The following is a 24,362-nucleotide window of genomic DNA, read 5'->3' as shown; positions in this document are numbered from 1 at the left end:
ATGGTTCAGCTTGTAATAAGCGATATAATTGGTAGATATCCGATAACAAACCAATGAAGTAATACATTATTCTCGAAAGGATATCGGGGCCGTAGATCGAATTGATCAGGTGAGCGACTTTTATGACATCGTCGTGAAGAAGCCGAACTGTCCTGATGGAGCACAAGTCTCCAGTTGCTCTGTTGGGAACTGACGCGTTTATTCCATCATAACAAGAGATACCGTACTCAGCTTTCTCCTCGCTACCGGCACGATAATCACGAGCAAACTTATCGAGTATTTCATTTAAAAATTGTAAAAGTTTTCTTAGAAAAATAATACTGTTAATAAACTGCAAATAAAGTACTGTTGAAATTATATGTGCAAAACAGTGTAAAATGTACCCCAGTGTATGAGTAACATAGAGCCAGTTTACGTACAAAACACACATGACGACGATGTGGATAGGAATTTGTGACATGATTATCTTGGACCACTTATGTTCAACTGCGAACTTTACACGTAATATCACTTCTACTTTAGCTAACTTGAGATAAATTTCTTCAGCCTTCCCGATGTAATTGCCTAAGCTAGGTATCAAGGTGACCATAGGCATTATGAACACACCAAGATCCAGGAACCCACGCACGACTCTCGCCATTCCACCGTGCACGTATGGAACACCTTGCAGCAGATCAAGTATGAGAAAGTACAAGAAGCCAGCAGCTATGATGACAGTAATAGTGATGGTTCTGAACAGTCCCTTTGAGCTAATCTTTAGACGTTGAGTGTTAGAATCTAGTTCGTACGGCATGAGGCCACACAATCTTGACACGTGCAAGAGAGGAAGAAACTCTGATAATAAGTCCTTGTTTGGCTTCATATTCACGCTCGTAGGAATTCTGCAAGTAATCCTTGTGTTTCTGAGGGCACCTTAACGACTACAGAACCAGCAGACACTCTCATGCCACTTCATGCTGACAATAAGAACACTCTTACTATATTGATCCGATCAATTATGTTAAGAGCACAATCAACTGAGCAGTTTGCGTGTCAACTCTTCAGTCGATTCGTTGTCAAATAAACACAAGCCTCACATAAGAAAGCTTGGATGTCCGTGCAACAATTGACAGTTTAATCCTCTTGAGTAATTGGAATGTTGTTGAGTCCTTGGTCGATGTTCAACGGATGCAAATGCAAAACAGAAAATTTCTGTCGCAGTTATACTAACGTAAAACTAATGACATGCTGTTTTAAATTTACACTTAGACGTACCTTTCTTTGTTAATCACATGGCAAAAATTTTTACCATTCAATGTTGCTTTGAAAATTAATTTTTGCGACATTACCTTAATATATTCTGATACGATCGAGATTAAAGAATACTTCCTTGTTCTTTGTCGATTTTTTAAAAATGGTAGCTAATATAATCGAAACTGGGATGCATTTAGTACACTTCCTTTTCACTTCTGGGTACCTACCTCCCTCGCTCAGTGGAGCGGAGAAAACACGAGGGGACCCGTCGCGGCTTCGGCCCGGCGGGCAGGTTTTAAATGAACGTAAAGCCCATGCTCGAAACACTTCTTAGCTCTGTAACGAGAAACCCATAAAAATTATTGTTTCTCCTCCACTACCCGTGGAGAGAACGCTCGAGAAATGAAAGAAAACAACCGTGAACGGTGGATCACTCGGCTCGTGGGTCGATGAAGAACGCAGCAAATCGCGCGTCGACATGTGAACATCGACATTTCGAACGCAAATTGCGGTCGATGGATTCCGTTCCTGGGCCACGCCTGGCTGAGGGTCGGGTGCTAAAACTGAACGCGACATTGCGTTCGAAGGATGCGAGCGTCGCGGTTCGTGTGGCCACGGCCGCCGGCCGCCGCCGCGTCTCCTGAAAAGAGCTTCACCTCGGTGGAGCTGAATCGGTTAATACCACCACTGAGAGTGTGTGAGACAGAAGGGTTGGTCCATGCAGCATCTTTGTGTCTGCTGGCGCCGGTTCGCCGCCTTTGCCCCGCGACCAAGCTCGAAAGTGTGTGCTGTGTGTGGAGCGACCGAACATTTTGTGGGATACGTACAAACCAAACACGACTTCAGAGCAGGCGAGACTACCCGCTAAATGTAAGCATATTATTAAGGGGAGGAAAATAAACTAACAAGGATTCCCTTAGTAGCGGCGAGCGAACAGGAAAGAGCCCAGCACCGAATCTCGCAGGTTCACCCTGCCGAGAAATGTAGTGTTTGGGAGGGTCCACTTATCCCGGGATCCTGCGGCGACTTCAAGTCCTTCTTGAATGGGGCCACGCTCCGCAGAGTGTGCCAGGCCCGTGGAGACCACTGCGGATTCCGGGAGGATCTCTCCTTAGAGTCGGGTTGTTTGAGAGCGCAGCCCTAAGTGGGTGGTAAATTCCATCTAAAGCTAAATATAACCACGAGACCGATAGCGAACAAGTACCGTGAGGGAAAGTTGAAAATAACTTCGAAGAGAGAGAGAGTTCAAGAGTACGTGAAACCGTTCGGGAGTAAACGTGAGAAAACCGAAAATACCTCAACCGGGGAGATTCAAGCCTTATCCGCGCCTCTTCCCCTGCTTTGGCCAGATAGGAGCACGGAGCAATCTGGCGTTAGGGTGATAACAGGTTTCTACTCGGTCGGGTAGTGGTGGCGAAGTCGCTGGGCCGCACTCCTCCCCTCGTTGGATGTCACGACCGTCGGGTGTCGGTCTAAGGCCTGCGTGTGTAGCCTGTTCGTCCGCGTCGCAATGCGAGTTCGTAGGACAGACCCCCGGTGTTCCGGCCGACGACTCGACGGCACGTGTGCGCGGAGTTGATTCGCCGCCCTTCGTGGCAGGCATTCGTCCCCTGACAAGGGATGGCGAGCGGCATGGACGACGGACCTCCAGCCCGGCTTCCGGGTCTGCTCAGCTTTTGGTTTGGGGATGCCTCGGACAGAAGAATCTTGTAGACTCCCGTCAGCGGCGCAAAAGCTTCGGGTAATTTCACGACCCGTTTGTAACACGGACCAAGAAGTCTAACATGATCGCAAGTCATTGGGTTGACACTAAACCTGTAGGCGCAATGAAAGTGAAGGTCCCGCCTTGTGCGGACCGAGGGAAGATGGGCCGCGCTGCTGTGCGGCTCCGCATTCCCGGGGCGTCTCGTTCTCATTGCGAGGTGAGGCGCACCCAGAACGTACACGTTGGGACCCAAAAGATGGTAAACTATACCTGGCCAAGACGAAGTCAGGGGAAACCCTGACGTGCAAATCGATCGTCGGAGCTGGGTATAGGGGCGAAAGACTAATCGAACCTTCTAGTAGCTGGTTGCCTCCGAAGTTTCCCTCAGGATAGCTGATGCTCGAACGAGTCTCATCCGGTCAAGTGAATGATTAGAGGCCTTAGGGCCGAAAAGACCTCAACCTATTCTCATACTTTATATGGGTGAGATCTCCGGCTTGCTTAAAACATTTTTGAAGCCGCGAGATTTATTTCTTGGATCGGAGTGTCAAGTGGGCCATTTTTGGTAAACAGAACTGGCATTGTGGGATGAACCAAATCCAGAGTTAAGGCGCCCATGGGAAACCATGAAAGGCGTTGGTTGCTTAAGACAGCAGGACGGTGGCCATGGAAGTCGGAATCCGCTAAGGAGTGTGTAAAAACTCACTTGCCGAAGTAACTAGCCCTGAAAATGGATGGTGCTGAAGCGTCTTGCCTATACTCTGCCATCAGCTCGGTAATGAAGGGTGCGCGGTTTCGCTTCGGCGGCCGGCCCCGTGAAGCCCTGACGAGTAGCAGGGTCGCGACGGTGAACGCAGAAGGGTCTAGGCGTGAGCCTGCCTGGAGCCGCCGTCGGTGCAGATCTTGGTGGTAGTAGCAAATACTCCAGCGAGGCCCTGGAGAACTGACGTAATTCGATATATATATGAGCTAATTTAGAACCCCGCGATGATAGCGTTGTTGTTTTTGTTTTTGTTGTTGTTAATTACTGTTTTAAGAGGAAGTCCAACCAGGGAAGCATTCTATATTAAGAGTAACCAGGGAAAAGTGGAAGAGATGCGATCTTACAAACAATTAGAATTTCGTTCATGAATCTCATTAGACGTTTCCTCAGAAATGGGCCGAAATGACCCATGGTACGAGTAAAGAACTAGAATCACAGATAAGGCTATTCGCGGATGATGTTATGTACTGTATAGAGTAATAAATGAGTTGCAGGATTGTGAGCGACTACAGGGGGACGTAAACAATGTTATGAGATGGACAAGGAACAGGGAACTGGAAATCAAGTGGGGATGACATAAAATTGTTAGTGTTGAACTGTAGAAGTATTGTACATAAAGGAATAGAATTAAGTAATTTAATAGATATATATTTACCAGATATTGTAATAGGAGTTGAATCATGGCTGAGAAATTATATAATGGATGCAGAAATTTTCTCACGGCACTGGAGTGTGTATCGTAGAGATAGGATAGAAATGGTGGGAGGGGGAGTATTCATTCTGGTGAAAGAAGAATTTGTAAGCTACGAAAAAGTTAAAGATGAGACACATGAAATTCTAGGTGTAAGGCTCATTTCTAAAGATAATAGGCAACTTGATGTATTTGGAGTGTACAGACCGGAAAAGGGTAGCACTGACGCGGATTCGGAATTATTTGATAGGATAGTCAGCTATGTGGGAAACGACATGGAAAGAAATGTGATTGTAGCGGGCGATCTGAATTTGCCAGATGTCAATTGGGAAGGAAATGCGAACGACAGGAAGCATGACCAACAAATGGCAAATAAGTTAATATGGGAAGGACAGCTGATTCAGAAAGTGATGGAACCAACCAGAGGGGAAATATCCTGGATGTGGTGTTGATAAAACCACATGAGCTCTATAGGGAAACTGAAGTAATAGATGGTATTAATGATCATTAGTGTCGCAGTCAAAAATAAATGTGATAGAAAGGAATGTCTTAAAAGTAGGACTATTAGGCAGTACCATATGGCTGATAAAGGAACTTACTAGAAACATGAATCTAGCAAAGAAGGCAGCTAAGGATAACATGATGGCAAGTATAATTGGCAGTCATACAAATTTTAGTGAAAAATGGAAAAGTATGTATAGGTATTTTAAGGCAGAAACAGGTTCCAAAAAGGACATTCCAGGAATAATTAATGAACAAGGGGATTGTGTATGTGAGGATCTTCAAAAGACAGAAGTATTCAGTCAGCAGTATGTAAAGATTGTTGGTTAGAAGGAAAATGTCGAGATAGAGGAGGAGACTAAGGCCAATGAAGTATTAAAATTTGCATATGATAACAATGACATTTACAATAAGATACAAAAGTTGAAAACTAGAAAAGCGGCTGGAATTGATCAGATTTCTGGGGATATACTAAAGACAATGTGTTGGGATATAGTACCATATCTGAGGTACTTATGTGATTATTGTTTGGTCGGAGGAGCTATACCAGATGAATGGAGAGTTGCTATTGTCGCCCCTGTGTATAAAGGAAAGGGTGATAGACATAAAGCTGAAAATTACAGGCCAGTAAGTTTGACATGCGTTGTATGTAAGCTTTGGAAAGGTATTCTTTCTGATTATATTAGACATGTTTGTGAAATTAATAACTGGTTCGATAGAAGGCAGTTCGGTTTTAGGAAAGGTTATTCCACTGAAGGTCAACTTGTAGGATTCCAGCGAGATATAGCAGATATCATGGATTCTGGAGATCAAATGGACTGTATCGCGATTGACCTGTCTAAAGCATTTGATAGGGTAGATCATGGGAGACTACTGGCAAAAATGAGTGCAATTGGACTAGATAAAAGGGTGACTGAATGGGTTGCTATATTTCTAGAAAATAGATCTCAGAGAATCAGAGTAGGTGAAGCTTTATCTGACCCTGTAATAATTAAGAGGGGAATTCCTCAAGGCAGTATTATCGGACCTTTATGTTTTCTTATATATATAAATGATATGAGTAAAGGAGTGGAATCGGAGGTAAGGCTTTTTGCGGATGATGTTATTCTGTATAGAGTAATAAATAATTTACAAGATTCTGAGCAACTGCAACGTGACCTCGATAATGTTGTGAGATGGACAGCAGGCAATGGTATGTTGATAAACGGGGTTAAAAGTCAGGTTGTGAGTTTCACAAATAGAAAAAGTCCTCTCAGTTTTAATTACTGCGTTGATGGGGTGAAAGTTCCTGTTGGGAATCATTGTAAGTATCGAGGTGTTAATATAAGGAAAGACCTTCATTGGGGTAATCACATAAATGGGATTGTAAATCTCTGCACATGGTTATGAGGGTGTTTAGGGGTTGTCGTGAGGATGTAAAGGAGAGGGCATATAAGTCTCTGGTAAGACCCCAACTAGAGTATGGTTCCAGTGTATGGGACCCTCACCAGGATTACCTGATTCAAGAATTGGAAAAAATCGAAAGAAAAGCAGCTCGATTTGTTCTGGGTGATTTTCGACAAAAGAGTAGCGTTACAAAAATGTTGCAAAGTTTGGGTTGGGGAGAATTGAGAGAAAGAAGAAGGGCTACTCGACTATGCGGTATATTCCGAGCTGTCAGCGGAGAGATGGCGTGGAATGACATTAGTAGACGAATAAGTTTGAGTGGCGTTTATAAAAGTAGGAAAGATCACAATATGAAGATAAAGTTGGAATTCAAGGGGACAAACTGGGGCAAATATTCATTTATAGGAAGGGGAGTTAGGGATTGGAATAACTTACGAAGGGAGACGTTCAATAAATTTCCAATTTCTTTGAAATCATTTAGGAAAAGGCTAGAAAACAACAGATAGGGAATCTGCCACCTGCGCGACTGCCCTAAATGCAGATCAACATTGATTGATTGATTGATTGATTGATTGATTGATTGATTGATTGATTGATTGATTGATTGATTGATTGATTGATTGATTGATTGATTGATTGATTGATTGATTGATTGATTGATTGAGCAGACAATGGTATGAATGTAAACGGGATGAAAATCCAAGTAATAAGTTTCACCAAGAGTTAAAGTCCTCTCATTGTTAATTACTGTGTTGATGGTGTGATAGTACCTCATGGGGAACACTGTAGGGACCTAGGTGTCAATATACGGAATGCTCTTCATTCGGGTAATCATACAAACGAGATTGTTAAGAAAGGTTGCAGATGTCATCAAACGGTTACGAGGGTATTCAGGGGTTGTAGTAAGGATATAAAGGAGAGAGCATACAAATATCTGGTAAGACCCTTATTAGAGTATGGAGCAGAGCTGACGAAAGTAGGAAAGATCATAACATGAAGATAAATTTGGAATTCACGAGGACTAATTAAGAGTAAGGGAGTGATATAAATTATCAAGGGAAAAAGTTCGATAAATTCCCAAGTTCTTTGAAAACGTTTAAGAAAAAAGCCAGGTAAACATTTGATAGGGAGTCTACCACCTGGGTGATAGCCCTAAGTGCAGATTGATTGATTGATTGATTGATTGATTGATTGATTGATTGATTGATTGATTGATTCATTCATTCATTCATTCATTGAGATGTTGTAGTGGTTGTCAACCTCTCTGAACACAGGGAAAAACTGAAGAAGTCCAATCCTTCGCAAAATTCTTCTTCTCCCTGTCGGATATTGTAAAGGATCAGTGTCCGGCACTTTTCTCTAAATACTCTTGGCACTTCAACAACTCTTTTCTCCACTTATTCCCTTGCTTCCTACATCCATCTCCTCCTACCTCTTGGTCTCCGTCCATTCACAGTCCTTTTGAGCATGGTTCTTGCAATTCAAACCTTGAGTAAATGATAATAGGCTGATGATGCTCACAAAAAGGAAGGAAACATGTACCATATATTAACAATTTAATAAATATATAAGTTCTCATTAGCTTATTATGTATTGAATAAGTGGTATTTAATAAAATTATAAGAATTTGTATCACAAGTACTGTAGATCTTCAATACAGAAAAAAAAATTATAACCTGCAATAAGCAGTATGTTCCAAGCGTCAGAGGAGAGAGTGGTGGTGGTGGTGGTGGTGGTGGTGGTGGTGGTGGTGGTGATTATTGTTTTTAAGAGGAGGTAGAACTTGGCAATCATACTCTATTAACACTAATCAGAGAGAAATAATGGGTAGGATGCGACATTTCAAAAATTGATGGTATCAGCCAAAGAAAGACAAAGGCCACGGAGGGTATGAAAATGAAAGTCTCCCTAAGCTTTAAATGCTCAAATACCTTTGGGGTCAGAAAAGCAGAAGAGTTGACCAAGGTAGGTTGGACAGGAGAGATAAAAGTGAGGATCCTGGAACAAGTGGAAGCAATGCCAGGACTCAGCTAAGGGCCCCAATGTCACCAATATTTCTTTTTCCAAGGCACTAGGCTCAGCGGAAAGATGGCCTGGAATGGCAGCACACGAATAAGCTTGAGTGGAACTTTTAAATGTAGGAAGGATGAAGATGAAATTGGAATTGAACAGGACAACATAGAGCAAATATTAATTTTTAGGATGAGGAGTAAGGGAAGTGTTCAATAAATGTCCAAGTTCTTTGAAAATATTTATGAAACGGATAGATTAACAATTGGTAGGGAATCTGTCACCCGGCTGATAGCCATAATTGACTGATGAAAATATCGTTCAATTATCAACAGCTCAGTGTTTCAAGTTTTGTACGCAGTGGCACTAAAATGTTCCACCCACATATCATTTTAAAGCCTGAACTCTTTTGTGACGGAAAATGGAAACAGACAACTGCTTATCACGCTGACTTAAGTTCGACACCTGACCTGTAAGCACCTGGAAAGCTTTCTTTCTCACCTCAAAAACTATTGTCCATACGGGCAAGTTGAAAATGTATTCTTCCACTGGAAAGTGGAAAAAAACATTTTTAATCCACTAACTGTTTTGAATTTCTAAACATCTAGGACTGTTAGGAATTTTAGGAAATTTCTCACGGACACCAGACAGAAGGTTAAATTGTAGGGCATATCTGGGACTTTTCTGGATATCTGGTAACCCTTACTCTACCGTACCATATGTTTATGATCTGTGTGAGTAGAATGAATCGTAATACATTTATCATGCAAAATGCATGAATTCTTGCAGATACAATGCAGGGACAGATCGATATGAGTACCCACTTGAGCACCTGATGTACGGCAATTACGCTACCTCGTATATGATTCTAGTTTTGACGTAGAGCCGGGAGTGGAGCGAGTTATATCGATGAGTAATCCGGTTTTAGCGGTTGAGTACATCACCAATCCTCTCTGTTTTCAACTGTTAGTACTCGCCGAGGACTGATGCACAGTATAGCGCATGACACGTGTTTGAAAGTATTTGACTGTGCTTATCAAATTGGGGCCTATATTTTATCTTCTTTTTGTGTTTTGTGGATTATGAATGAAATTGCAATTGTGCATAATTTGCAAAGAGTAAGTACAAATAAATATTTTGCAAAAAACATTTTAAGGGATTCAGTTCGCATTTTGCATGCCATGGCGTGGTGCCTCCCACATGGTTCAGTGCATCTTGTACACACCCAGCCTGCACCTGGCTCATGATATTGTTTCACACCACAGAGCTTGAAGTGATAAACCATGCACGGAAAGTCTTGTCACTATGTGCCTCCTCACATCCATTCACAGTTGATCATTGCATCTGTTGCATAAAACTGTTCCTTTCTTTTCCTTTATTCTCACCAGAGTGTTTAAGAATCCCAGCGATGCAGCTAGCAGGAAGTGTAGACATAGCTCCTCAATGAAGAAAGGCTCTCTGATTTACTCATGCGTGCTACGAGATGGAGTGAATTTAGTGAATTTTGTTACATCTGTTTCTTCCGAAGACATGGCCACACATTTTCCAGGCCGTATACACGTATTGGTCTAACCTTCAAATTGAACGGCTTCATGACCGCTGCTTGGGAATCTAATATCATTCATAGCTTTCATTGTGGCATTCTCTCTGTTGGCTAGGTGTAAGCTGAAATTGTTACCTTGAGTCTGGAAAGCCACCCCTAAATATTTTAAATTAGTAACTGCTTTGAGTTGATTCTTCCTTGTGTAAAAAATGACTTCCTTCCCTCCTTTCCTAAAAGTAATGGAGACAGTTTTATCCTCATTAATTTTCATCTAATTCACTTAATCCGTGTACATCAGTAGCATTGTGACGTCCTTTGTTATTGTCGTAATGTCTGCTGTAGTAACTATGAAGAGCAGTGGACTGAGCGGGTCACCTTGTAGAACGCCTGTTTACTATCAGATGGGATCTAGTGATGCCATTGTGTTTTGTAAATTACGTAATGTTAGCGGTGTTTTATTAATCCTATTGTTACATAGTATGTATAATTTTAGTAAATTTAAAGGTGATTTTATTGTAAGAAAAGTTTATGGGAATTTTCAACAGAAATAGGCTACCACAAAAATCATCTGATGCATGGTGATCCTTTGAAAGTACTGATGACAAAGAAATGGGCGAAATACTATTTTTGTAGGCACATTTGCGCGACGGGTGGTGACACATTGAGTTTGTAGCATCAGTCAGTCAGTCAGTCAGTCAGTCAGTCAGTCAATCACCACTGATCTGCACTTAGGGCAGTCGCCCAGATAGCAGATTCCCTATCTGTGTTTTTTTATCCAGTCTTTTCTTAAATATTTGCAAAAAAAATGGAAATTTTGTAAATTATTCCAATCCCTAACTCCTCTTCTTATAACCGAATATTTGCCCCAATTTGTTTTCTTGAATTCCAACTTTATCTTCATACTGTGATTTTTCCTACCTTTAAAACACCACTCAAAATTATTCATCTGCTAATGTCATACCACGCCATCTCTCCAATGACAGCTAAGAACATACCACTTAGTCGAGCAGCTGGTCTCCTTTCTCCCAAATCTTCTCAGCCCAAACTTTGCAACATTTTTGTAACGCTACTCTTTTGTCGGAAATCACCCTTTCCTTCTCTTGAATCAAGCAATCCTGGTGAGGGTCCCGTACCCTGGAACCATACTCTAGTTGGGGGTATTACCAGAGAATTATATGTCCTCTCTTTTACATCCTTACCACAACCCCTCGATACCCTCATAACCATGTGCAGAGATCTGTACTCTTTATTCACAGTCCCAATTTTGTGATTACCCCAATGAATATCTTGCCTTATATTAACACCTAGGTACTTACAGTGATTCCCATAAGGAATGTTTACCCCATCAACGCAGAAATTAAAACTGAGAGGGCTTTTCCTACTTGTGAAACTCACAACCTGACTTTTAACCCTGCTTATCATCATACATTTGTCTGCTGTCCATCTCACAACATTATCGAGGTCATTTTGCAGTTGCTCACTGTATTGTAACTTATTTATTGCTCTATACAGAATAACATCATCCGCAAAAACCGTTATCTCTGATTCCATTTTGTTATTCATATTATTTATATATAAGGAAACATAAAAGTCCATTAATACTGCCAGGGTCAGATAAAGATTCGCCTACTCTAATTATCTGAGATCTATTTTCTAGAAATATAGCAACCCATTCAGTCACTCTTTTTTTCTAGTCCAATTTTGCTGGTAGTCTCCGATGATCCACCCTATCAAATTCCTAGTCCAAAAGCACTAATTTTTGCCAATAGTTTTCCATGATCTACGCTGTCAAATGCCTTGGATAGGTCAATCGCTACACAGTCAACTGACCTCCCGAATTTAACATATCTGATATACTGTATCTTGCTGGAATCCTACAAGTTGAGCTTCAGTGGAATAACCTTTCCTAAACTCAAACTGCCTTCTATCGAGCCAGTTATTAAATTCGCAAACATGTCTGATATAATCATAAAGAATGCTTTCCCAAAGCTTACATGTACCATACGTCATACTGACTGGCCTGTAATTTTCAGCTTTATATTTATCACCTTTTTCTTCATACACAGGGGCAACTATAGCAACTCTCCATTCAGTTAGTATAGTTCCTTCATGTAAACAGTAATCAAATAAGCACTTCAGATTTGGTACTATAACCAACCCATTATCCTAAGTATATCCCCAGAAATCTTATCAATTCCAGCTGCCTTTCTAGTTTTCAACTTTTGTATCTTATTACAAATGTCTTTTTTATCATAGGTAAATTTCAATACTTCATTAATATTAGTCACCTCCTCTATCTGGACAATTTCCTTGTAACCAACCATCTTTACATACTACTGACTGAATACTTCTGCCTTCTGTAGATCCCCGCATACACACTCCCCTTGTTCATTAATGATTCCTGGAAAGTCCTTCTTGCGACCTGTTTCTGCCGTAAAGTGCGTATACGTACATTTTTCACTGAAATTTGCATGACTGCCAATTATGCTTGCAATCTTGTTATCCTTAGCTGACTTCTTCACTAGATTCAATTTCCTAAGTTCCTTCTATTTCTCCTTACCTGCACAACCATTTCTAACTTTACATCTTTCCAGGCTTCCTTCATAGTCTCTTTACTTCTCTGGTGTAATATAGTGGATCTTTACCATTCCTTAGCACCTTCAAAGGTACACACCTGTTTTTATATTCCTCAACAATCGTTCTAAAGCTATACCATTTTCCACCGATCATAATTACTTTTTTAAACTCCCTCATGCCTGTCTTATCAGCCATATGGTATTGTCTAATAGTCCTACTTTTATGACCTTCATTTCTATCACATTTATTTTAACTATGATAACAAACTTTATGATCACTAATATTAATTTCTCTATAGATCTCATCCTATTTTACCAGCACCACATCCAGAATATTCTTCCCTCTAGTTAGTTTCATCACTTTCTGATTCAGCTGTCCTTCCAAGATTAAACTATTTGACATTTGTTGGTTATGCTTCTGTCATTCGCATTACCTTCCCAATTGACATTTGGTAAATTCAGATCACCTGCTACAATCACTTTCCTTTCCGTATCATTTCCCACATTGCTGATTATCTTAAAAATGATTCTGAATCACCATTTGCGTTACCTTTTCTAGGTCTATACTGTGACCGTATCGGCACAATTAATATTTATTTCAAATGATATGTTTGGGAAGGAAGCAGGCAGCAATCTTTCTTTGTGTGTATGTTGGGAGAAGCATCAGATTGTGCAATAGGACGCCCGCCAGCGCGGCGCCTTACACACCCACTGGGTGGCTTAAAGAATCCCCGAACTAGGCACACGTCATAGAAGAAGCAGCAGAAGAACACTGTTTTAGCGACTCCATATTGAAAACAAATGCCAGCGTACAGCGATGCCAAAGCGATCGGGCCAATTTTAATGTATTTTCGGCTTAAAAGGCTTGGTTAACAAAAATGCATCCGTCAGAGCGGTAGAGAGAATATTGGCAAAAATTTTAAAACAGGAGTTATAGTAGAAGAGATTCTCCAAGGTAAAGGCACTTGAGAACAGCTTATGTAACTGGCTTAGCGTACGGACGCGATGTGTGAAGCCAGATGTCTTTGGGGATTCACCATTTCCCCTTCGATCTTATTAATTGATTACGGCAGATCCGCCGAACAAAATCAACTCCGCATGGCATAGCGCACTTGCGCGTAACATAGCCACACAATCTAGCGTATTGCTGATTTCAACAGGCTGGTTTATCCAGGAGAGGTCAAAATAAGGGAGGGGGAAAGGCCCGCTAGCTACCCCTATTCCCGGTTTGGCTATAAGTTGTTGCACTTTCTTGGGAGAGTCCGCAGTCGAGAACGAGCTTCAGAGGTGGAACTACGGTCGGTTCGCGAGCGATATCTACCTCTTCTTTGTCTGAATAACTGACACAAAGAAACGGGAGTGAAGTTCTAAAGATGTTTTCCAGTGTGCAGTGATAGTAGGAAATGTAACTATATGACAAAGATATTTGTGCGACATCCGATCGCGAAGTAAACTCTGAATACTTGTCATTGTGTCGTAGGTAGTGACTGTGAAAAGTTGAGTACGCCGTGGGGATCAAACTCCGGACGAAGAACGCTCATCGCGAGGGTGATGTCTGTAGCAGTGAGGGAGCTCATTTTTCGAGGAGTATAATTTTGGGATTTGGGAAACTCTGTTTCAAAAGAAAAGCAGTCGTCGTGTGAAGAAATACTATAAAAATAAATCCATGTAAAATTGAGAACAGGATTTCAGGATCAGATTATCACACTAAGTAACGGGGAGTGATAAATGCAGGATCTGAAAGATCTAGACAGAAAATTAGGAGAAGGACGGTTGATTTAGATCACGGAAGTAGGAGGCGATAGACTTGGGAAGGAGGAGGTCATGAATGTTCAACTCGCCTAATTTAAATGAAATAGACTAGCTGAGATATCCATAATAATTGGTATCACGTAACTTGCATCGGTCATAGAACGATAGAGGGGAAGTTTGATGGTGTCGAGTGATCAACAAGTGTGCAAGATTGTGTAAATATAATTTCAGTGATCTGTTTACTAGGAAGATGGATTACGCCAGCAATGTCATCGAACTCCTAGAACCCAGGACTGCACGAGCCAGCGACATGGAGTGAGCACCGATGGCAGGCCCCCCGAAATCTCCGGACGGGGCCAGAAAACACCAAAACTGTTGAGTACTGAGCTATTTTCCTTCCAATGTTAGTATTTCCCCTTGTAAATAGAGTTAATGTAAAGATAGGGTTAATGACGATGTAATTGATAGGTTAATTACCTGGAGTGGTCGGATGACCCTTGTTCAATTTGATTTATTTAATGAGATATGGGAAGGAATTGAACCAGGGAAGATGTATAGAGTTTGGGACCCCTTTTAGAGGCTGCATGTGCATGCTACAATATATATTTTTGTTATGAGTGCTGAGAAAGATTTGAGGGGGGAAATAAGTAGAAAATTGAACAGGTTAATGCCGTAAATTTAATCTGCGTGACTGCATGAAACGAGCAGGGATTAGCAGGTGACAGGATCATTAACATGTGCCTATACAGAAATTAATGTGGAATAGTGACAGCACTAAATTCATAAAAGTAGAGGCAGTAGTTTGTTTTACATGCTAGTGTATAAGTTTGGCTGTAACTGAAGATGTTCGAGAAGATATGTGCGGAGGTTCGAACCCGGCCCCCCTACACATTAGTTAGGCTAATAAAGTAGAGATTTACTAGTTGAGTTTGATCATGTCTGAATATTATTATTATTATTAGTAGTATTATTATTAGTATTATTATTATTATTATTATTAGTAGTATTTTCTTGAAGTAATTTGATCGGTGATTTTATACCGATATATCTCGAGCAATAGGGTAGAATATGACAGGTACACAATCTCGCCTCAGAAGGCGGAGATCTGGGAATATTGCTGTGGTCAGTGGCTGACGTATGGTGAATATTAGGAAGGAGAGAAGATACGAGTCGAACTCCAGACCTCCAGAGATATGAGAGAATTTGATGTGCGTTAACGATTGAATTTGAGAAATGATTCTCGTGTATTGAAAGTATGTGGGCTGGCTTGAGCAATGAATAGATTGCGCCAGTTTCTAATGAATTAAATTTTATAGACACAATATCCTAGCGTAAGCAGGTTGGTTGGTGTTTTTAGCTTCCAGACGGTGGAAAGAATGACCGCTGTAATTTACGAGCAAGGAGGAGGGGAGCGACTTGCGAGGGTAGGTCCCGGCACGAGCGAAGAAGTTGGTCGTGCTAACAGGCTGCCTTGCCTTTGAGAAATAATGACAGTAGAGTTCTGTAATTGCCACATATGCCGTAAGCCACGAACCACGAAGCAATGTAGATGTTTCCGTTGTATGACAGTGTTCACATGATTAGGGTAAATTAGGGTTTGATTGCACTTTGATGGAGACGAACATAGTCTCCAGTTCGAACCTCGACTGCACATAGACAGGACGGCTGCTCGCACAAGTAGCGGGTTCTACGAGATGAAATACAGCCATTTATATTTTGTGTTGTGGTATAATGTATGTTTTCTTTTCAGGGTGTAACCTTGTTTGTGATAAGTACTGTTCTGCGCGAATTTAGACTTCATGAAATTTCACTGATAGTTGTTGTAAGTGACGAGTTCGTTGTCAAGCCTGTGTTCGTTTGATTTTTATTTCATTTTTCTTCTAATTAGTGGAGACGCGTAACCTTATTCTCTTTTCCATGGTTTAAGTAAAGCATATGATTATTCTCCAGTATACTTTTATTCATGTATAGATATTTGGTGGCGGTAGATGTAAGATAAACGACCACTCTGGGGTGAATCTGAGTTAGTGTAAGTAAACTTTTAACTTAGTGATGTGGGATTCGGTCCCAGGGGATACTGGTATTTGGAGGAAAATGGTTCGTAATTGTAACTGTAAATAGGTAATATGTGTTATTTTGTTTTATGTAACACTCAACAGTTTTAATGTTCAACGGGAGATAGACAACAAAAACCAGAGGTAGAAACGTAGTATGTCTACGAGTACGATCATCCTTTGGGGATGGGAAATATTTTTGTTTTATGTCAAATTAGGTATCCATCAGGTTGTTGGTTCGGATGGAAGTTTTTTCCTTCATCTGAAATATTATTAGAAGCTGTGGTCATCCACACAGATATTCTAATGGAATGTGGATGACGTTAGCTGATGGATGGTAGCACGGATTTTTCCGTTGCTAAGTAATTGTATTCATTTTGCCAATTTATATTACTTTACCAAGGATGTCATAGTGTTTGTATAGATTTCAACGAGCGCCTTAGTAAATTGGTAAAAACTTATTTGTGCCTATCTTTACCGAAAAACAAGCATCCAAAAACCTCTTCCGTTCATTGTAGGCCTTTAAGATAGTTTAAGGTTAATAGACTATACATGCCGCGAAAGGTCTTCGACCCTGAGGAGTCCGTGTTCAGACCTCAGGAACGGGAGAGTAGCTCTGACCTGGCTGTGCTGTATGGCCGATAACTTCTCATGTGAGTGGATTAACGATACAATCCCAATGAGGGGAAATCGGCACAGGCCGAATAGGTCCCTTGACTATCGACTTCCGTGGAGCATGGTCCCATGTGTTCGTGACCCGAAAGGGTTGGTTTGTTGTCACATGGTCCCATGAGTCATGGGGGAAGGTGGGAAAGGTTCCAATACAGTACTAAAACATCATCTCTAGAGATGAGCCTTACAACTAGAATTTCATGTCTTTGTCATATAGAGATTATATGAAGAGAGATAAGGAATAAAGGGCCAGGTCAGATTCAGCTGCAGAAAAATCATTTCTTTATTCAGCAAAACAAGTGTTAAAAACCAAAATTGGATAGAATTTCGGACAAATTTGCACATCAATGCACGTAATTCCTTTTGTCATTTGGTACATGAAAATATTTAATTTTTTCATTACATTCTGTTAAATATCAGATTTTTATGTTTACTTTTCTCATTAGCAATATAGATAGGTGTACAGCATGAAATTATGGATCATTTGATAATAAATTAGTAACTGTTAAATTCTAAGCTGCATTCTTTACAAACTCGTTCTTTCACCCATAGCCTACACAATAGGGCATTCTCATGACAGCCACCGTGAAGGCGACATAAATTTGTGAGCCAGAAAATATCCAGGGGGAGATGGACACACTCAAAGTCATGTTTAAGGTTACAACGATGTTAATATTCATAGATTTCTGCATCCCAGAGGGACAACTAAGCAAATCTCACAGAAGAAAGAACTGAAAGTAACTGCCTACCCGCCTTGCATTCACTTTATCACGGATTGAATAGCCAAGGTCCTCTGCAAGCACAATATAAACATTGTGTTTGGCAATGTCACTAAAATTTCTCACAGTTTAGCTAAAAGCAAGGACAAATTATTCCCACTACTACACAAAATTCCCTGTACTAGCGACAAGGTATACATTGGCCAAATATTCCAGTCCATTGGTACTAGTGTCAAGGAACACCAATGAAATATACATCTCAACCAGCCAGACAAGTCAGTAATAGACATGCATGCCCTATTAACAGGTCACGATGATGTGTTCCAAGATGTTGGAGCTCTTACCCACACCAAACACTAAAAATCATAACAAACACTCTATCGGTGCTAGTTCTATACATCCCTATTGGAGAGTAAGTTACAGTACTGCCAACAGAATATTGAAGACAAAGAACTTCTAGCTCCTCTAATGATGCCAGAATAAAATATGCCCCTTGGTACATACGTCTCTTGGTACAGCACTCTCCCCTACGTGTGACAATGCAAAGGGATGATAGGTAGTCATCTAAACGAAATAATAAATCTTTGGTCAGGAAATGGTAAGAAATATCACGCATATGAATAATAAGAAAATAGGCTGCTGTGTTAGCAGGAATGTTTTCAGATCTAAACGAATATCAACAGGAGATTCTTTTATAGATTCTTCATGATAATAGCTGTCTATAACTACAATCGGTGCTTTATTTTTAATTCTTGAGGCGAAAATAGCGGACGATCTTCTTTCTGATAATACGATGATTGGAAATTACACATCATGTCACAGAGCATCCCAAATTTCTTTTTCTCAAAGTTAATGACTATGTTTTCGTAGGGATACGTAATTCCGTTGAGATATACACTGACTGAGCAAATGTCATGGGATAGCGGAGCACAGATGCGCACGTGTGTTGTCTGCGCACCGCACGCCCCCTGTGCCAGCGGCAGTTGTATAGGAGACCTTGTGAGCAGTGGCTTCGAATGTGACAGGTGTAACATGGAACGTTGTCGTGAGCAGACACCGTTCGAACGGGGTATGGTGGTTGGTGCCCGACGGATGGGAAGTGCAATTTCGGAAGTGGTGCGGGAATTCGGCTTCACACGACCAACAATGTCCAGTGTGAATCGTGAATGGTTGAATGCGGGTGTCACCGTCCACAACAGGTGAACGACCGGCCGTCCAGCCACCCTCGATGACCGTGACCGGCGACATTTGAGACGGATTGTCAATAGTGACAGACGGGCAGCCGTGCAAAAAATCACGGCTCAATTCAACACAGGCCATGCTAGACACGTCTCCCAATGGACAATCCGTAGAAATATGGGTTCTATGGGGTATGGGAGCCGGCGCCGCACACGGGTGCCACTGTTAACCCAACGTCATCGGGCACAACGACGCGCATTTGTCGCCAGTCATCAGGGATGGATACTGGAACAATGGCGTAACGTGATATGGTCGGACGAATCACGACTTCAACTGCACCATGCCGATGGGGGCCAGCGTGTATGGCGCAGACCACATGAAGCGATGGATCCCGCCAGCCTCGAATGTGTGGCCCAGGGCTCTCGTGTCTCTATTACGGTCTGGGGTGCATTTTGCTGGTATGGAATGGGCCCCCTAGTTGTTCTGGAAGAGACTTTGAATGGTACGCGGTATGTTGAGCTGCTCGGAGACCATCTCCGCCCATTTTTGGCCTTCCAGCGCCAAGACGGTTCTGCGGTGTTTCAAGATGAAAACGCGCCGCCACATCGCTCCCACGTCGCCCGGGAATGGTTCCAGGAACATGCAGAGGAGGTTCAACGACTGCCATGACCACCCAGCAGCCCCGATATGAACCCTATCGAGCATATGTTGGATGTCCTGTAACTCAGGCTCCGTGCCATGGATCCTTCACCCTCGAACAGACCAGCATTGGCGGCCACTCTGCAAACGATTTGGTGTCAGGTGCGTCCAGAGGACTACCAGGGACTTGTCGACTCACTTCCACGGCGTCTTACTGCAGTTCGCAGGGCCAGAGGAGGCCCCACACGTTATTAGGTGACTATCCCATGACATTTGCTAAGTCAGTGTAGTCTAACATGTTTTAATTTACGGTGATCAAACAGTGAGCTATCTTTTTTGTGATTGAATTTACGATTGGTTTGAAATCCAAGAATAATATACAAGGGCTTCTCAGTAAAACGTGACGTTTTGACAGCCCAGCTATGCTTGTTTGTAGGTAGTAACACAGGATATTAATTCAGTTCCCAACTTCGAGAACGTATAGGTAATGGTGTATCATTTTCTACAATCTTCAGTAATCGAAGTTTTTCACGATCAGATAAGGTTACATGTGGAATCCTCCACAATATACGATGAAGTGTAATTTTCGAGTCTACTGGTGTTTCTGCTGCTTTAAGAGAATTGTAATCATTTCGATCACGGATCAGAATAAGCTCTTGTTTTGCGATGATTATAATACGTGTAAAGTCTTCTGTGAAACCAAAAGTATGTGTCAGTGATAACATACCTGTAAAAGTTCCATCCTCATTAATCATCCAGTTGTAAGTAGCTTTTGGACACCATCCTGCCATCCGCAAAAGATTATTTTCTTCAAAACAAAAAGAAGGGTAGAGTTTCATTGCACTTGTAATACTAACATTCTTCGTTCTATCTATTTCTACATTATTTACTTCATATCGCGCTTCAGAAAAGAGAAAAGCTAGAGCATGGTTGTTTAGTTGTGATGTACTTGGTCCATTTCCATCTGACTTATCTAGCCGTCCTTCAATATAGAGGAAGGTTTCGTGTGGTAAGGTGTATACATCTTGCTGATTAATAATAAAGTGAATTTCATTATTATTATTTAATCCAAACATAAAAGGATGATAAGAATGAAGCTCACATCGTACTACATCTTCACGAGTTTCTACTGTATTCATAATGTCTAGTATTTCTTCTATATTGTGGTTGTAGCGAATAACCTAAATCTTGGAGTATCTGCTTATGGTTATCTGTTAACTCGATGAGTCTTCGCAAACATGTAGTTCGTATCTGCTCTGGCAAACTAGCGAAACTGACAAACTAAGGAATCTGTAGTTCTGAAGTTCTGGTCTAGATTTTGTTATTTATATATTGTCTACCCTCTGACAAAGTCTCACATCTGCAGCTCATTCTGTATGCCTAACACATAAAACCAATAATTAAGTATAAATATTGATTTGACATGAGTAATCACAACATCTTTCAGCTCTCCTAACCTTTTGACAATTTTCAGATTCGTTAGTTTGCCAGAGCAGGGACGGTCTTCGAAATGTACACCGTGTTTTATAGATGTTTTTCATACTGGTTTGAGATGAAGATTGTAAGGTACGTACGCGTACCATTCTAAATGAATAAGCTGATTATGTTTATTTACAAGCCTAAGAGTGATGTTACTAATGTATTTTACAGCCACAGCATGATAAAGAAATATTGCTGGCCTCTCACGAATAGTATATCCAAGTTCCTCTGTAAAAGTCGTGCAGGACGTGCGAAGGTTGTAGATTACTATTCAAGTCTGTAATAATATTACAAGTAATGTTCACATGATAATCATCGAAGGGTGTTATAGGTTGATCAGACTCGTAACGTACGTTCGGTAGGAGCTCCCCTGATGAAAATCCAACAATGGTCCAACCGAATCAGGTTGTGATTTGACTCAATCTTAAATGATGATTCAATAACACATTTATGTGTAATGTTGCTTACAGTAAGTGAAAACTAGTAATTATGATTACGGTACTAAAACTCTCTTCTCCAAACTGATCAATTAACGTACTTTCAATATATTCATGAATATCGACTACTGAATAACTGCCTGAGGGTAGCGTTAGCCCATACTCATCGTAATAGAACTTGTTTACACCAACACGCACATTATAGATTTTATTGTAGCTTTCAGACGACAATAGTCCAAGACAATGAAGCTGATAACCAAGTTCGATCGGGGTATTAAAATAGACAGAGTTTTCAGGTCTTTTCCCACGTACAGCAAACGTTCTTTCACCGTTAGTCATCACGTATACACTAATTCTCTTTCTCTACTGTCTGAGTTTGATATAAGAACATAAGACATAATCGTCCGCACATGCGTGTATTGAACTTTTGGACACGGTTTTTAGTGTAAAATTTGTCTTCACTGCTTCCGAAATAACGTATGAGCTCAAAGGGAAGAAGTAAGTCTCCATAGCTATCGAAATACCATACTTTAGATTTACGTTTTACATAAGCAACGTAATGAGTTCCAGGTCCGGAACTATGGTCTAAGTTAATTACGGCACTTTCGCGTTCACGTGGTCTCGCTGATAGTTGATCGCGCATATAATCACCTCGAAAATAAAGAATTCCTAGTTGTTCAGCAAACGTAAAAACGTCTTCATGCGTTATTGCTCAATGTGGCAGTGCATTCAGTAGACGTTTTTTGGAGAATAGTAGGTGCCAAGCCCTTTTTTGTATGGTGCTAGCTTCATGTGTACGACTTTGCCTAGTAATTCAATTGCATCCATGGTCTTGTTATGACGTTCACTCTCTTTCAACTGTTGTTTCCCTGCTTCTACAGCCTTAACAGTTCTTACTACAGCGCTAGGACCATCCAGTAATGACCCTAAAGCTGCTAGGCCAGCAAACAGCGCAGGAAGAAATCCTCCTCGTTTTGGTACAGGAATAATTCGTCCACGTTTACTAATTCTCTTATGATCTTTGACGATGTCGCAACAGAAAAGTAAAACGTTATTCCTGCATTCTTTACTATGGAAAGGCATAAATATGTTGATTGCATCTATTTATGCCAAATTTATTCTCGTGTGCCTAAACAGTTGATACGCGACAACGCAAATGTTATTGTGCTTTTTCGGCAAGATGAGCGCAACATGAGACATGTGTATGATGATCATGTTAATACTGATATGACATTCAATGACTTTAAACGTATGTGTGTTACATGTTGGTCATCACATCGTTATACAGTTTTTAGTTATTGATAAAGAAAATGATGTTCACCATGGACGATATCGCGTGGGTTTTGATCATTTTATATGCATTAAGACAGAATTACAGTCACTACTTGATCGAAAACCATCATCATGTTAATATCTAGCAAGGAGATTACAAAACATACCATCCATGCACGGAACAATATTCGACGGAAATTTAAAGAGCTTAAACGTATTCAAGCAGGCACGGATTTATTTTTATTTTCAATTGTACTTCATTGCCACAGTCTACTTCAAGTTTTGCTTCTATGTAAACATCATCTGATATCTGATATAGAAAAGCATGAAGAAGAAAAGCATAAATAGGAAAAGCATAAAGAAGAAGAGAAGCAAGATGAGGAAGGGGAGAAGCAAGATATAGATCAAGAAGAGGATAAGGAAGAAGAACTTATAACGATACTTCGCCATCTAAGGGTGTTGAGTTTTAACTACAGATGTTATTGCTGAAACACCTACTACATCGACACAAGATCTAACATCTTTGTCTGAGGTTATGATCACGCCAGGGTATCGTAATCAGTTCAGAACTTTTATTCAAGATACCTATGGATCTCTATTTACACTTTTATATAGAAAAATCTTTACAGGACAAATTGACACTAATTACAGTATTCGCTACGAAGACGACTGTTTCTGGATAGGAAATTCAAATGTTAAGATTAATAGCAACAAACTTACTGTAAAAGGTGTTACTTATAAACCTACGAAAGGACTCATAGAATTTCTTTTCTCACGAATACCTGACAAGGATATAGTTTTACAAGATGCTCTTAAAATATAAAGCAATACTTTTGCTACTGATGCAACATGACGTAACTGCAAGAGAACAGAAAATGTTAATTCAAATAATAGTTACAAGTATCGTGAGTTTATTTCTAAGCTGTTTCCTACTGTACGTGCTCTTTATGGTATCTACAAGCCTTTTTTGACGTATGTAGACGTAAGATACTGGAATGACCGAAACTTACTCGTTGAACGCTTACAACTTCTAAGAGCATCGCAAGATGCTGGTCACACAGGTCATGAACCAGAAATTCCAGAAATAGTGAGAGAATTACAACATGCCGGTATTATTTGTAATGGCTCGTCAATAGAAGATCTCATCTGTAAAGGTAAACATCGCACATGAGTTACATAAACCAGCACGTCGCACCTACTGTCGCGGAATTGTTATTACACGAGGAAAAGATGATATCTGGCAAGCAGACTTAGTATAAATAATTCCATATGTCTCTAGCAATAAGAGGTATAAGTATCTACTTACTGTTATCGATATGTACTCGAAGTTTGCTTTTGCACAACATATGCGTTCTAAGACAGCAGCTCAAGTCAAAGAATCATTTAAAAATATTGTTAAAGAATCGAAACGCTGCCCAAGGCTCCTTCAAACTGATCAAGGTAAAGAGTTTTACAACGAGGATTTTTCTTCTTACCTCAAGTTACTTCGCATTCAGCACTACTTTATTTCAGCAATCTCAAGGCAAGTGTTGTAGAACGCTTTAATCGTACACTCAAAACAATGATGTGGCGAGAATTTACAGCGCAAGGTTCATATCGTTGGATTGATCTGCTACCTAGACTTGTATCTACCTACAACGATACACCTCATCGCACTATCGGAACAAAGGCATGTCTTGTTACAAGGAATACACATCGCCCAGATGCTATTCATCTTGTAATTAAAACAGCTGATCCACGCCGCTATCGCT

General features: G+C 40.8%; 1 pseudogene; it reads left to right on the top strand.

The window, feature by feature from the left end:
- Positions 1-1,647: 1,647 nt before the first annotated feature.
- LOC136858928 (5.8S ribosomal RNA) lies at positions 1,648-1,786 on the top strand (annotated as a pseudogene).
- Positions 1,787-24,362: the final 22,576 nt, after the last annotated feature.

Source organism: Anabrus simplex, chromosome 1 (assembly GCF_040414725.1).
Source record: "Anabrus simplex isolate iqAnaSimp1 chromosome 1, ASM4041472v1, whole genome shotgun sequence".
In the NCBI taxonomy this organism is placed as follows: Eukaryota; Metazoa; Arthropoda; class Insecta; order Orthoptera; family Tettigoniidae; genus Anabrus; species Anabrus simplex.
The sequence above is the reverse complement of the archived record's forward strand: the minus strand, read 5'-3'. Positions and strand labels throughout refer to the sequence as shown.